Genomic DNA, 15637 nt, shown 5'->3' with positions numbered 1-15637 from the left:
ATTCCCTATTTCAAGTTAAAGTATTCCCCTGGTATTCTTTTCAAGCAACCCAGCTGTTTTTCTTTATTGGATTCTGTGCAATTTATAATCTATATATTTACTGGTGCACCTGTTTACTCTTAATCTACCAAGAGCCTGTAAAACCCAGAGGGCAGAGATTTTGCTGCTTCTTCATGCCTGCACAACTAGCACAGTATCTAAAAGCAAGCTTTCAAACAGTTAATGAACAGATGAAATTAGAATATTTGGAATAATACTGGAAGGCTGATTTTTCATCTACCCACCTCAAAACCATTTACAGATTGTATAAACTTGCTGCATGCCATAAGGATCTCTAATCCTCACAACCATGTATTGCAACATTGCTTAGCCCATTTTCTAGATGAGAACAGAGTTTCTCAGAAAGTAACCTGCCAGAATTTCAACGCAGGTGGCCTAACTGCAAACTGCAAAGCCTGTGTACCATCATACAAGGCATCCTTTCATGCACTTCAGTGTAACTAGTGCTTCTTCTATCATTTATGTGGTATGCAAAACTTACATAAATGAAGTCTTTGCTTCATAAAGCAAAATATATCCACACTCACTGATAGAAAATTCAATAAGAGAATTAACCAGATGGTTTTCCTTCTGAATGCTCTGGCTGGAATTGGTTACCTCAAAACCATCATTACCTCCTGATAAAATGCATTTTATTTTGCATCGAAGATAGACTGGCAGATAGTCTATACAAATGCAATCTGAAAGCTGTCAACAGTGCTCATGGTTTTCCAATATGCATTCATTGGCAACAGAGCCTATAACAGCATAATTTTCTTTCTATTTTACTTCACTATCTCTTGCCTATAGTTAAAGAAAATGGTATATTTAGTATTAACTATATACAGCTGCACCTCCACCTGAGTTTTGACAGATGAGCACCAATTTTATTATTAAAAAAACAAACAAACAAACAAAAACCCTCCCATTTTAAGAAAATCCCACACATTTTAAGCAGGAAAGGAGTCCCTTAGGCTGACTTCGCCATACCTACTCTACACGGTAGAATACCCATTCCGATATCCTAGCACTGGAGATTAGGGAATTATAAACTGTATATCAAGCATTTATAGAAGATTATTTTCTTAGTACTAAGAAATGCTAACATTAGTCTCATGCAAAACACATGCTGTTTTGCCCCAATTAAGCACTAAGATCGTTACAGTTAGGCAGCAGCTAGCATAGTGGCAGGGGTTTCACAGACCGGTGTTAGGCGGACTGTCCGATCCCCCGGCTGCGGACTGCGAGGAGGACCCAGCAGCCTCGGTGACCCAAGGCCCGGGGCAGTCCACAGTCCCACTCGCTGCAGCCAGGCGTTTTTGCCGGGTCAGGTATGGGGCGTCCCCATCGGGAACTCGGCCAAGGGACCTTGACACTTGAACCTCCGGACAGGGTGGACAGCTGCACTCACCTCGGCGCCGGCACAGCCAGCGCTCCCGAGCGCGGCCGGAGCTGGACAGCAAGCCTAGGGACGGCGGATGGGGCGGGGCGGGGAGGGGCTGGGCGGGATGGCCAGCGCCAGCGGGCCCCGGGGGCGGGGCGGAACCCGCACTACTGGGAGTTAGGGAAGAGAGAGCCGAGGAAAGGAGGACAGGACCTCGCGATAATTCGTCTCAGTTCTCGCGTTTTCACGATAGGTGAGACGATAGGCTCGTTTTCCAAGCGATGTTCCTATTGGCGGAGAGCACTGCTTCCTTCCCCTTGGTCCCGCCAGGGGCTCTACTTTTGCTTCCGGCTCCCGCGTGGGGATGGAAGAGAGCGACTCTTTGTTTAGTTATCTTGAAAGAGTAATTTAGCCAGCGCCAACGTCAGGAACCGCTGGTCGTTGACCTGTTCTTTTGTTTGTACATTCATTCAGGCGCTCGGACTGGTTATTCAATCCATAGGTTGAGGGATGACAAAACCCGCGACGTGGAGCGCTTGTTGTGTACCTTGGGGCATTCTAAGAGCCGTGCACAGATTATCTCATTTAAGTCTAAACCGCAATCCCATGACACAGGTACTGTTATTATACCAGTCTAATGGGTTTAAAACTGAGACTGATAGATTTATATCATGCAGGGTTCGTCAGTGAACAGTGAGCCCAAGCCCTGGGTTAAAGAGCTCACAGATAGGTTCCAAAGATGAGGAAGTAGTCTGCACTTCACTCAAGGTCTATTTTGAGAAACAGTTGCCAAAAAGCACAGTAACAATTTAGACATTATGACAGTTACTAGCATGGCTAAGTAGGATGTCAAAAAATATTTCTTAAAGAGAAAAATTCATGTCAACGAAGACATCAAAAGAAGAGGGCTTTGGGAGTTTTTGTTGTTTGTCTTTCAATACGTGCATTGTTCGGGAACATTAAAAACTTGTGTTTAAAAATATTGTGTTCATAACTATAGCACCTTTCCTTCTTAAAAAAAATCTTCTAGAACTTATTCTTTGTCCTTTGTAAAGCTGGGTCTGTTAACTTGCTAAAGGCTTATTGTCAACGTTAAATTTTATAGTGAACTAGTTTTATGTTGGCTAATTACTTTTAGAGATGAATTATCTAGAAAGAGAGTTATACTAAATAACACTGGTTCCAAAATAAGGTATGAATTACAATCAAATGTTATCAATTATTAATTAAATCTGGTCTTCCGGAGTTACTGATGTCACATGTACATACGTAACCTGTATTCCTAAAACCTTTTATGGAGTTTCATAATACCTCAGAAACTTTTTGCTGGACTTAAAATGAGGAAACCTAGAGTGTGTAAAAGCAAACATCTATCGGTTATTAAGAATCAACCCAAATAATGACACTTGTTGCTAATATTGGAATAATCACACATGCAAAATAGAGGAATAATAGAAAAACAATTTTTTAAAAATCAGTGTTAATTTCTTAGTTTTTTTTTTAAGAAATACTGTGTTTGGGGGTACATTAATTGAACATCTTATATTTGATCATGAAAAATGAATCATGTTAAAATAACATTTACCCCCTTCCCAAACTGACACAAAAGTGGCCAGGTCAGTATGTGATATTAGTGTATTTTATGACCATTCTTTAGATCTCTCAATTTTTGAGGGTCAATTTACATATTTTTGACTTACTTAAAGGGGGAGAACACTTTAATTTAAACTAGTGATTCTACAGTCTTCAACAAAATTTAACATCAACCAGCAGCGATACCACTTTAAGAAAATTCCAAGGAAAAGACAAACCCATTTTAAAATTCCCACCTCTGGCTTCCAAGGATTGGGTTACAAACTTCGACAAAATGCTCCTCTCCACTCCCTATTGGTGAATGCTCTATCATTCATTCTTCTGCCTGAAGTTTTGTGAGGTATTGGGTTGCTTTACGGGGGTAAAGGCTGTTCCAATTTTGTCTGGAACTGCCCTACTTTAGACTTTTTGTGGTAATCTTTACAAAGAATCCCAAAGGGAGACAGCGTAACCAAACTGGCAAATCAGGCTATCAAGACAACTGTGATTCGATTGAAAAAGAAACGGAGATTCTGTTCATCTGACTGGGTAAACTGACAAAGGGTTTTACGACATGTAACTGGAGATCTGAGAGTTGAGAATTTTCTGGTTTTTCAGTGTTTTAAAGAAGTATCAAAGGAAAAACAGAGAAAATACAGGCAGCATGTAAGGGAGGCAGGATGGAGTCTGCAGAGGGTGTTTCTCTTTAGGAAGAAGTTGGAAAGTATTTTCCCCAGATTATCAGTGGGGGTTTGAAAGGTAAAGCAACCAAAATAAAATTAATTATAAATTATTTTCTACTTTAAGAAACTGTGCTCTGTTGTTATTTTAGCTTAAATATGGGTTGACAATAATATTGTAATTTTTAAGTGAAATAGCTATTTGTGTTTGTATATCTGGTGTAATAGACAAATCCATCTATTAAAAGTTATAATAGAAAATTACAGTTGGCTTTGGACCCAAATTTTGCAGGTATTTATAAACTATGAAATTCAGGCACATCTGCCTATGGTCAAGGTAGTTCATGCAGGATAAACTTCCAAAACAGAAATCTGGCATTTGTATTTTTAGAAATGATGTTTTTTATTAAAACCAAAATATAAAAGTTCAAGAAGATATTGATAAACAAAAAATATTAATTGGCCACTATTAGTCCATATTAGCGAATATAAAATAATAAAACACAAGATGAATGAGATGTTAAATTAATGTACTTGAAACCACAATATTTCTGTTTTTTTAAAAAAGAAAACTAAGAAACAAACATTGATTTTTTTAAAAAAAAATTGTTTTCTCTATTGTTAATCTATTTTGTTGTCTGTGATTATTCCAATATTATCAATAAGTCTCATAATTTGGGTTGATTCATGATAACGGGTGGATTTTTGCTTTTACACAAAAATCCTCCAGAAGCTTATACCAAAACTGTAGAAAAAATGAGCCTCAGAACATTTAATAATGTTCTGGACCATTCTCAATGCCCGAATGACTGTTGTAAATCACAGGTGCTTCAGGATCTCAGATCAACATGAGCAGAATTATTTAGGGAGAGCTTCGCAATATGGTATCAATTCAAGTAATTGGCAAATTTTCAGAAGATTTTAAAAAAAAAGTGGCATTCCATGTAGTAGGTGATAAGTCAGCAAATATGCATAGCTTAAGAAAGAGTAGTTTGACTGGAGAATAAGTGTGATTTGGAAAGCTTGGTTAAAATAATGATTTTTTGAAAAGCACAAGAAGTTACACAAAGAGCCAAAATTGCCAGGATTAAGGAGTTTGGTCTTGGATTTTTTAATGGGAGGGATACCTTAGGAAAGGAATATTGGAACATGATAAAACTGGCAGTGCAATTTAAGGTGGCTTGGGGGCAGATACCAAAGGCCAGAGGGCTCAGTGATACAAGTATTGATATACAAAATGGTTACTAAACTTCTTAAGGCATTTTATCCAATTATCTTCCCTGTGTTGTTGATACATTTCTTTGTAATCCTGTAAAGCATTGAGTTTTTTTCTAGTTTAGCACTATAAGTAACTTATCATATGTAGTGGTGGTTGTGGTCTAATTAGGACAGTAAAGGTGATCTTTGTTCACATGGAATATGAACACACATTTGTTCACATGGAATGTATTCTTTCTTCTTACCTCACAGAATTTACTTGTGGTTTGTTCAGTTTTGCAGTACTGAAAATCAAACCAAGGGCGTTTTGCGTGTTAGGCAAGTACTCTACTGCTGCTACAGCCCCAGTACTTTTTATTTTGAAACATGTCTTGCTAAATTGTCCAGGCTGGCCTCAGACTTGAAATCCTCCTGCCTAAACCTCCTGAGTAGTCAGGATATGCCAGCAAATCTGTCTTTTAATTGTGTTTCCTTGATTCTGCTTAAGAAGGCACTTGTACCAGCAAAACCTTATGACTTGAAGATCACCACAGGAGGCATTGTGATTCAGACAAAGCACCCACTCAGTGGGCTGGGGTTGTGGCTCAGCAGTAGAGTGCTCCCCTAGCACTTGCAAGGCCCTGGGTTCAATCCGCAGCACCACATAAAAATAAATAAATAAAGGTATTGTATCCAACTACAACATACACACACACACACACACACACACACACAACAACAACAACCACTCAGTGAGCTGCTGTGATGTACCAGACACCATGCTCAATATTGGGAAAGCAAGATAAATCAAAGACCATTTCTGGGCCGTGGCACCAAAAAGCCCATATATAATTTCCAATAGTTCTCATATTCTGTCATGACTCCTCATGTTGTGTAGTTGAGCTTTGGTCAGCCTGGGTCTCTGATTGAGTCTGTAGAGCAGAGATTTCCATCTCCAATCCTCAACCAAATTAACCTGAAGCATTAAAAAGTTAATACACTACCTTAACTAGCATACCCAATCTGGACTACCTCCACTTATAAACAGGACTTCCCCTGAAGATTTGGGCATTTCATTTTTTTCTTAAGTTAGAGGGGAAATACCCTAATCAAATGTTTTAGGTATCAAATAAGTGAGATATTTGGGGAGAAAAATCACACTATAAGGATGATTTAATTGTTCATTAGTAAGCATTTATTAAGGCTGATTTAGATGTCAGGCACTGATGTCAAGTGATCCATCTATTTGTACAGTAATGATATTAACATAAGATTGATTCTAAAGATTGTTAAGGCCTCTGCCATATTATCAGGGTTGCTCTATCTTATAAAAGTCTTATAGTTGTAAAATGTGTAAAAACCAGAATTACATATAAGACATCGTGGTTTCATAGCCATTTTTTTTTTTCAGATTTAAAGACTGATATTTTAAATAACACATTTCCCTTTCCTTTTTTACATTATCATAGCCATTTTTAACAGCTTTTGTGATGTATAATTCCTATACCCATAAAATTCACTTATTTTAAAGATAGAACTCAATGATTGTTTTTTAAATTTTTTATAATTGTACAATCAGTGTCATGTGCCAATTTTAGAAAGTTTCTGTTACCCTAAAAAGATAATTTGTGCCCATTTGGAGACAATTCCCTTTTGCTATCTCCAGCCCCACCCAATCATTTACAGACTGTTCTTTTCTATAGATTTACCTTCTCTGGAAATTTTATTAAAATGGGATTATACATATATGGTCATTTTACATCTGGGATCTTTCACTTAGCATAATGTTTTTGAGGTTTATTCATGTTGTAGTATGTAATATTGCCTCACTTCTTTTTATTGACAAATAATAATTGATGACATGCTAATACCCATGTTTTCTTTATGTATTCATCAGTTGACAGATATTAGGATTGCTTTCAGTATTTGGCTGTTATGGCTAAATATATGGCTATTATGGCTATGAAGATGTGTACAAGTTTTTGTGTAAATATGTGTTTTCAGTTCTCTTGGGTTTATACCTAGGAGTGCAATTGGTGAATCATATACCAATAACTTTATGAAGAATATTGCAACTGCTTTCCAACGTGAGGCACCACTATTTTATATTTCTACTAGTAGAGTATGAGAGTTCCAATTTCCTCAGATCCTCAACAACACTTCTTGTAGTCTTTTTATCATGGTCATTCTGGTGGAAGTGAAGTGGTATCTCATTATATTACATTTTGCTAATGACTTGTAATATTGAGCATTTTTCATGCACTTATTGGCCATTTCACATATCTTCTTTGAAAAATGTCTTTCAAATGTTTTGCTTATTTTTAAATTGGACTATTTGTCATCTTAGTGTTGGGTTGTAAATAGTCTTTATATAATCTGGATCAAAGTCCTTAATCAGATATATGAATATGATTTACAAATATTTTCTCCTAATCTGTAGGTTAACTTTCTCCTTTACTAATAGTATCCTTTGAAGAAACAACTTTTCAATTGTGATAAAATCCAGTTAATCTCTTTTTTCTTTTATCACTTGTGCCTTTAATGTTGTACCTAAAAAACCTTTGCTTAACGCAAGCTCATAAAGACTTACTTCTATGTTCATAGGAGTTTTATTGTTTTAGCTCTCAATTTTATGACTTTGATCCATTTGGAGTTAATTTTGATATGTGAGGTAGAGGGCCAGCTTCATTCTTTGACATGTACTTATTCAGTTGTTCTAGCGCTATTTATTGAAAAAACTACTCTTTGCCCCATTGAATTATCTTGGCACCCTTATTTTTTAAAAAAATTGGTGTGCAAGGCCCTGGGTTTGATCCCCACCAATCCCCCCACACACAAAAAAATTAACCATATATGTCAGGGTTTGATTTTGGATTCTCAATTCTTTTTGGTTATTCTGTGCCCACCTTGTATCCTTACCACACTGTTTTATTGGGGATTTTCCCCCCAGCTTTACTGAGTGATGGTTGACAAATTAAAAGTTGTACATATTTAAGGTGTACAACATGATGTTTTGATATAATTGTTACTTATGTAATGATTTCCACAATCAAGCAAGCTCATATAATCCAGTGTATTACAATGAATTCACATGTTAAACCAACTTTCCATTCTTGGAATAAATCCTCTTTGATTATAGTATATAGTCCTTTTTTATGTGTTCCTAGATTTGTACTGTCAATATTTTGGGTGGATTTTTTGTGTCTATATTAATGAAAAATATTAGTTTGCTGTTTCCTTGTGATATATTATATATTTCTTATGATGTATTAGGATAATACTAACTTTGTGGAATGAGTTGGAAAAGCTCTCCTGTATTTTTGGACAGTGTGTAAAAGATACCTTTTGTTTCTTCTTTAATGGTTTGGTACAATTCACCACTGAGACACCTGGACCTAGGCTTAACTTTTTATAATCATTTTTAATTACTATTATTTTTGCTTGTGATAGATCTGTTTAGATTTTCTGTTTCTTCTCTGTTCAGTTTCAGTATTTCATATCTTTCTAGAATGTTTTCCCAATAATTCCACGGATATAAGGACCATGTTAGTTTTTAATTCATAGTCTCATACATTCGTAATGGTTGTTATTTCCTAAGAGCCACTTACCCTGAGGGCCCTTGCCCCTCCCTCAACCTTCTTATATCTCCCCACAAGTCAGCACCCAAAAGTTAACACCTGGAACAGCAGGGGACCTTCAGAACACAGCTCCAACATAGATTCTACCTATACAGATTAATTGATTCCTCTGTTTTTTCAATTATTATATATTTTAAACATCACCTTTTGGAAATGGAAGACTAAGTAAGACCCCACTTTCCACCTCTTCTTCCTCCCACATAAATCTGGGGCTGATCATGTGCTTCAGTATTCTACTGGACAGGTCTGGCAGAAGGAGCAGCATCAATAGATTGGGTAAGCCTGAATGGCAGTTGTGGATACAGATTGAGAAGACTGGGAAGGCAAACCCGAAGCTGGCAGGGAGAGAGTAGTGTGTGGGGCCTGAGCTGATTTCTAACAAAATTTTCAGCCCCAGCTATGGCTATTACAAAGAAAAGGAAAGTGGCCTATGATAGGCATGTAGCTCAAAGTAAGTGAATGTCTTAATGCTAGAAGTGCTACTATGTGATAACATACATAGTAACATAGTGTTATAACATACGTTAAAACAGACACATTTTTAAAGCAAGGTCACACTGATTCAAATCTTTCCAGAAGCCAGACAAGTAACATCCCTCCATTCATTAATTCAGAGATACACATTTGCTTTGGCATTTAAACATCTCTAAAATTAGAATGGACATTGCAATTGATGGGGCAAGTCATAAATGGAGTATAAAATACCAGTGTCTGATAATCAATAATGCTGTAGATGATTGAAATTCAGGAAATGAGTGGCATGGGCAAGAAAAATCACATCCCTCTATTTGGCCTTTCACTTTGAAAGAGAGATGAATACAGAGACCTGATAAGAAACACACACATACAAACACAATGACAAATGGCAACTACTTTGCTGTCTCCGTGCCCAAGAGCCAGTAGGCAGTGGTAGCAACTGGCAATCCAAGCAGTGTCATTGCCCCCAGGGACAGCAGCCCCTTCACCCTGGCCAGTTATTGCCTATAGTGACAGAGGCCCAATGTTAACAGTTCTGAGTTTTCAAAAGAAGTCAAAATCCAGTAATCTAGATCTTTATATGAAACTCCTAATTTTAAAATAATGCCTTAATCTTTTTTAACTGACAAAGAAAAAAAAAAAGAAAAACAAAAAGTGCATACGTTAGATCCAGCTTATGAACACTCTGATTATATATAACCTCTGTTTTAAAGATGTAATATTGAAGCAGCATGAGACAAACGGCATTTTTATGGTGAAGCCAAACAAGAAACCCCCATTTTAAAGTTTAGCAGGAGATTAAAAATTCCAGAATAACAAGTATTGCAGGGCATATTTCATATGTCATTTTAAATATTCTTTTATGACTCTCTCAGTAGAAAATAAGAAAATGTGGTTAATTCAGCTGAAGATATTACATTTCCTGTTTATAAAAATACATGGTCACTTTTAAAATGCAAATTTATGTTCCCAAAGTAACAGCATTTTCTACCCACTGCTTTATAGACTGTGGTAGAAAATCTGTAGTAGAAAATCACTAAATTATTAAAAGAACAGACTCATAGTTATGATCCTGTGATATTGTGTAAGTAATTTAGCTTCTCTCAGCTTCATTGTCCACATTTATATTATAGGGGTAGGAATGCCTCCCCCTGTACCTCACATGGTTATGTAATAAGTAAGGGCCACATGAGATAAAACATGGAAAGAATAGTATGTTGCATAAATATCAGTTGTTAGTATTGCCCAAATAGTATAGATATCTGGGCAACACAGATTAATGAATCTCAGATTCTTCATCCTGGTCTATTGCTGTGACCCTACCTGAACAGACACTTCTCAGAGGAGGACATACAATCAATCAACAAGTACATGGAAAAATGCTCACCATCTCTAGCAGTCAGAGAAANCATCTTATCCATCCCTGTGTGCCTGAGAGACGCGACACTCTACGAGTATGGAGTATTACTCTGCATTAAAAAATGACAAAATCATAGAATTTGCAGGGAAATGGATGGCATTAACAACAGATTATGCTAAGTGAAGCTAGCCAATCCCTAAAAAAATGCCAAATGTCATCTTTGATATAAGGAGAGCAACTAAGAACAGAATAGGGAGGAAGAGCATGAGAAGAAGATTAACATTTAACAGGGGTGAGAAGTGGAAGGGAAAGAGAGAGAGAAGGGAAATTGCATGGTAAAGGAAGGAGACCCTCATTGTTATACAAAATTACATATAAGAGGTTGTGAGGGGAATGGGAAAAAAAACAAGGAGAGATATGAATTACAGTGGATGGGGTAGAGAGAGAAGATGGGAGGGGAGGGAGGGGGGATGGTAGAGGATAGGAAAGGTAGCAGAATACAACAGTTACTAATAGGGCATTATGTAAAAATGTGGATGTGTAACCGATGTGATTCTGCAATCTGTATTTGGGGTAAAATTGGGAGTTCATAACCCACTTGAATCTAATGTATGAAATATGATATGTCAAGAGCTTTAAAATGTTTTGAACAACCAATAAAAAAAATTAAAAAAAAAAAAAGAAAATGTCATCAACCTATCAGCCACTGGGTTGAGTAGATGAAGAAGCATAAGGCAAGAAAATATTTTTTCAAGTCAACCAACTTCTGGGGATCTGAAATAGCACTGAATCTCTAGACGGTGAGGTTTAGGCAAATCTTAGATGGTAACCCTAAAGGATTAGTCTTTCACATTTTCAAAGGCTACCCAGGAATGAGAGAGTTGCCTGGATCTTATATCAGCCTCAGTGGCTTTCTCACAGTTTGACCTTTGGCTGCTTCCTTCCTCTCTGTTTTATTTTTTCATTCTGTATTGCTTTATAGGGGATAGAAAACGTCCTACTTTTTCTTAGTGGACATCTTTTCTGATGCAAATATACAGCTCTGTTGTGTATTCTGAAGGAGTCTGTACACTACTCTGGTGACTATATCCACTCTGTTTCAACATTTATCTCTATCTAATCTCAAATCCCATTTTGGAAGAAAGCATGGAATAAGTTATTCATTTTTAAAAAGGAAAAGAAAATTGTTGTCTTTAAAAAATGTCATTCACAACTAGTGATGTGTTTTTAACTTCCAAGTTTGATATTTTCATGTAAGTTTTCTCCTACAACCTCAACTTCAGTCTGGTTGAAAATTAGTTGGTTGTCTTATCCAAGTGACCACCCTCCTTTATGTTACTACTTTTCTTTGTGGTATCAGGGTTTTTAGGGATTGTGAACTTTTTTTCTGTAAAGGACGAGACAGTGAGTATTTTAGGTTTCAATGGCCAGAGGGTTTCAGTCACTACTCACCTCTGCTATTATAGTACAAAAGCAGCCATAAACAATATGTAAGGAAACTAATGTGGCTACGTTCCAATAAAACTTTATTTATGAAAACTGGGACAAATTTGGCCCAGGGCCATAGTCTACCAACCCCTGTTTTCAAGACACAAAATGAAAATGTCATGGTTATTCTTGACTATCCTCCTTTAAGTTATACATCCAAGCAATTCTCAAACATCCAAGCTATGATCTATTCTCAAGTTATGATGATTATTCCTTTCAGTAATTCCCCTCATCACTTCTCTCTCTTCTTTTCCCGCTGCTGCTGTGGAACTAATTTCATTCTGTATAATCACAGTAATATTCAACTGGAAGCCAGGGAATGATCATTCCACATATATACATTTATTGAAGATGTATGATAATTTCTTGGGAGAACTTTCAGACACATATGAAATATTATAAATTTATTATTAAGGACAATGCCTATGTAATCAGCATATAAATTACAGAAAATAAAACTTGATGAAATCCTGGTTGATAGGTCATGGTGAAAAATGGTTGTGCAACATTGCTCAGATTTATAATTTCCCAATGTCTGCAATGATTACAATTGTGATGTTAGGTAGAACATAGACACACTTTTTAAAATATTAATACTATGTTTGTATTTTAATGTGCATTAGGGGAAAATGTAGCTAGCATATCAAACCCATAATACCATTCATTCATTGTTAGGATGAGTCTGAAGTAAGCATTTACATTTTTAATAAAGTATCTGGGTTGAAAGAAAAGTTAACAATAATAAGTGCAGGCAGACTACAGACACAGAAAAAGTCATCAGGATGGTACTAGAATATTGAAAATCAGTGTCCATGTGGCCTCTCATAATTTGATTATTATATTTCTCCAGTATTTACAGATCAATGTCATGGAACATTTTCATTTCCTTTTCCTGGGGAAAACTTTCAGTTGCTCACCCCTTCCTGCCCATTAAATTCAATCAAATGGTTGGCCTGAAATCAATGCCTTCTTAGCCTGAAATCACAATTTCCACTTTTCCCATATCTTAAGGGTTCCCAAACAATGTTAAAAAAATGCTAATTCCACAAAATTTAATCAATACTTCAGAAAAAAGATGATTTTCATGGTCAAAAGTTTGGAAAATGCTTCTGTATCTTTTCTCTAGGATACTTGTCATTGTACCATAGTAAAAGTTTTGAGAAGATAAAGAAATTGTTGGTACCCATTTATTTGATCATGAAATCCCCCTTTTGTGGAGCCAATATTTGGGTTTACCAACTCATTAGATCCCCTTTGTCAATGACCTCTCTTTGTGAAATATCTTGTGGCTCTCCTGTGCTGTGGCAAATGATGTTCTTTCCCATGCCCCACCTTATAGTTTACCAGCAGTTAGTCATATATCGATTTCACTTTAACACTTCCAAACTCTTACTAATTATTCACTTTACTTGGGATGATTTTTCTTCTCTGTCCTTGCTCTGAAATCTTTTCAAACAAGCTGAACCATCACAGCAGCAATGATTCCTGTTTCTGAAGTCTTAACCACTAATCCCTCTTCCAGTGTCTGTACCTGCTAGTATCATGCTCATGTGTACCTAATCTATTTGCCTGCTAGATCTTACATTTCTTGGGATTACTGTTTTCCATATAGTGTTTTAGCCTGGTATATTGCTTTTAGTTGTTAATAAATAAGGAAATGATAAAAGCATAGAATTTCAAAATGTTTTCTGTGGTAAATAGTAGAATTGGAGTTTGACATATCTGGGCAGGAGAGGGGGAATGAGGAGGCATCTCTGACCTGTGCATATTTTTAACAGCTTTATTATTTGGCAAACAAATGTATACAATTTGATAAGTTTTGACATATGTGTACACCCATGAAACTATCTTGAGAACATATCCATCATCACAAGGAATGATGTTCCTTCTTTCTCCCTTCCCACATTTCCCCTCCTCTCTCCACTCCCCTTCACACCACCACCCCCTTTCCTAGTTCAAGGACATCACTGATTGGCTTTTAATCACTATCCATTGCTTTAAATGTTCTCAAAATTTATATAAATAGAATCACACAATATGTATTCTCTTTCATCTGAGTTCCTTCCCTTGACATAGCTATTAAGAGATTTATTCATGTGGTAGCATAGTCAATCCTTTTTAAGGCTGAGTAGTATTTCATTATATAGTTACACCACGGTTTGCTCATCCATTTACCTATTGATAGACAGTTGAGCTGATTCTAGTTTTTTGGCTATTAAAAATAAAACTGCTATGAACATTTACATATAAGTCTTTATGTAAACATCAGCTTTCATTTCTCTCATGTAAATACCTAGGAGTGAAATGACATCAAAAGCACAGACAACAAAAGAAAAAAAATAGATAAGTTGAACTACATCAAAATTTAAAACTTTTGTGCATCAAAGGATGCTATCAACAGAGGGGAAAAGGAACCCATCAAATAGGAGAAAATATATGCAAATCATATCTGATGAGGGGTTAAGATCTAGGATATCTAAAGAATTCCTACAAAGCAAAATGAAATTAAAAAACAACTCAATTTAAAAATGAGGAAAGGATTTGAATAGACACATATGGCCAATAAACACTTGAAAAGATGTTCAACACCTGTAATCATTAGAGAAATTCGAATCAAAGCCTCCATGAGATATCACTTCACACTCATCAGGTTGGCTGTTACATAAAGAGAGAGAATATCATATCTAGGAAAGCTTTGCCTAACTTGGAGTCACAAGGGTTTTCCTCTAGATGTTTTTATAGTTTTTGGTTTTAAATTTATCCCTATGTCCCATTTTGAGTCAATTCTTGTATATAGCGTGAGATTTGGATCAAAGGGTTTATGTTTTTATTTTTTGTTTACATGTGAATTTCCAGTTGTTCCAGCATATTTGTTGAACAGGCTGTTTTTTCTCCAGTGAAATTTCTTTGCTGCTCTATTAATAATCCGTTGTTTGTGTATTGTAGGTCCGTTTGGGACTGTATTCTGTTCAATTGGTCTATTTGTTTATCTTAACAGTAATTCCAAGTGCCTTGCCTACCGCAGCTTTATAATATCTCTTCAGGAAAAGTTATGTTAATTCTTCAACTCTGTTCTACTCTAACAAAGTCATTTTGGTTTGTAGATCCTTTGTGTTTTCATATGAACTTTAGAAATTTTGTCAATTCCTACCAAAACCCAAACCCATGCAGATATTTAAATTAGGATGGTTTTAAAGGTGTAGATCAATTTGGGGAAAATTAACATCTTAATGTTGAGTACTCTACTAACCCATGAACATGATGTGTGTTTCCAGTTGTTTAGGCCTCTCTCTCTCTCTCTCTCTCTCTCTCTTAATGTTTCTTTTACTAGTGTTATGGAGTTTTAATTTTTGGTCAGTTCTTATTCATCTTTTGGAAGATTTATTCTTATTTCCTATTTTTATGCTAATGCACATAATATTGTAGTTTAATTTCAATTTGTTAATTGCTGACATATGGAAGAATATTTTATTTTTCCATATTTTTATTGGTGCATTATGATAATACATAATGGTGGAATTCATTGTTACATATTCGTACATGTACATGATATAACAATATAATTTGACCAATATCATTCCCCAGTATTTCCGCTTTCCCTCTCCTCTTCCCTCCCTTTGGTCCCTTTATTTTACTTATCTCCCTTTGACTTAGAAATATTATTTTATATAATGATTGTATTATATAACTTTGCTAAACTCACTTATTACTTCTTATTTGTAGACTTTTTTTGCATGTTTTATCAGATTCTCAACATAGTTATCTTTGTTTTACTTCATCTAATCTGGAAATCTTTTTCTTC

At 35.9% G+C, this 15637-nt stretch overlaps 2 protein-coding genes across 13 annotated transcripts in view; one reads left to right on the top strand and one right to left on the bottom strand.

The window, feature by feature from the left end:
• Positions 1-1606, bottom strand: part of Lrrc28 (leucine rich repeat containing 28) — a 135174-nt gene extending 133568 nt beyond the window's left edge. For 4 of the 9 annotated variants that reach the window (XM_015493114.2, XM_048790342.1, XM_048790338.1 and 1 more), the window contains exon 1: positions 1451-1605. The gene's annotated coding sequence lies outside the window, so the exon portion shown is untranslated. Of the gene's footprint in view, positions 1-1243; positions 1410-1450 lie in introns of those variants that run through there. The other 5 variants (XM_015493113.2, XM_048790340.1, XM_048790341.1 and 2 more) reach the window with 4 other exon arrangements.
• A 1724-nt stretch (positions 1607-3330) lies between these two features.
• The window catches only part of Ttc23 (tetratricopeptide repeat domain 23), a 94506-nt gene continuing 82199 nt past the window's right edge, over positions 3331-15637 (top strand). For 3 of the 4 annotated variants that reach the window (XM_015493112.2, XM_048790334.1, XM_048790335.1), the window contains exon 1: positions 3331-3544. The gene's annotated coding sequence lies outside the window, so the exon portion shown is untranslated. The other variant, XM_048790332.1, reaches the window with a different exon arrangement.

Source organism: Marmota marmota, unplaced genomic scaffold (genome assembly GCF_001458135.2).
Source record: "Marmota marmota marmota unplaced genomic scaffold, marMar, whole genome shotgun sequence".
Lineage (NCBI taxonomy): Eukaryota > Metazoa > Chordata > Mammalia > Rodentia > Sciuridae > Marmota > Marmota marmota.
Note: the sequence above shows the minus strand (reverse complement) of the source record. Positions and strands in the feature narration are given on the sequence as shown.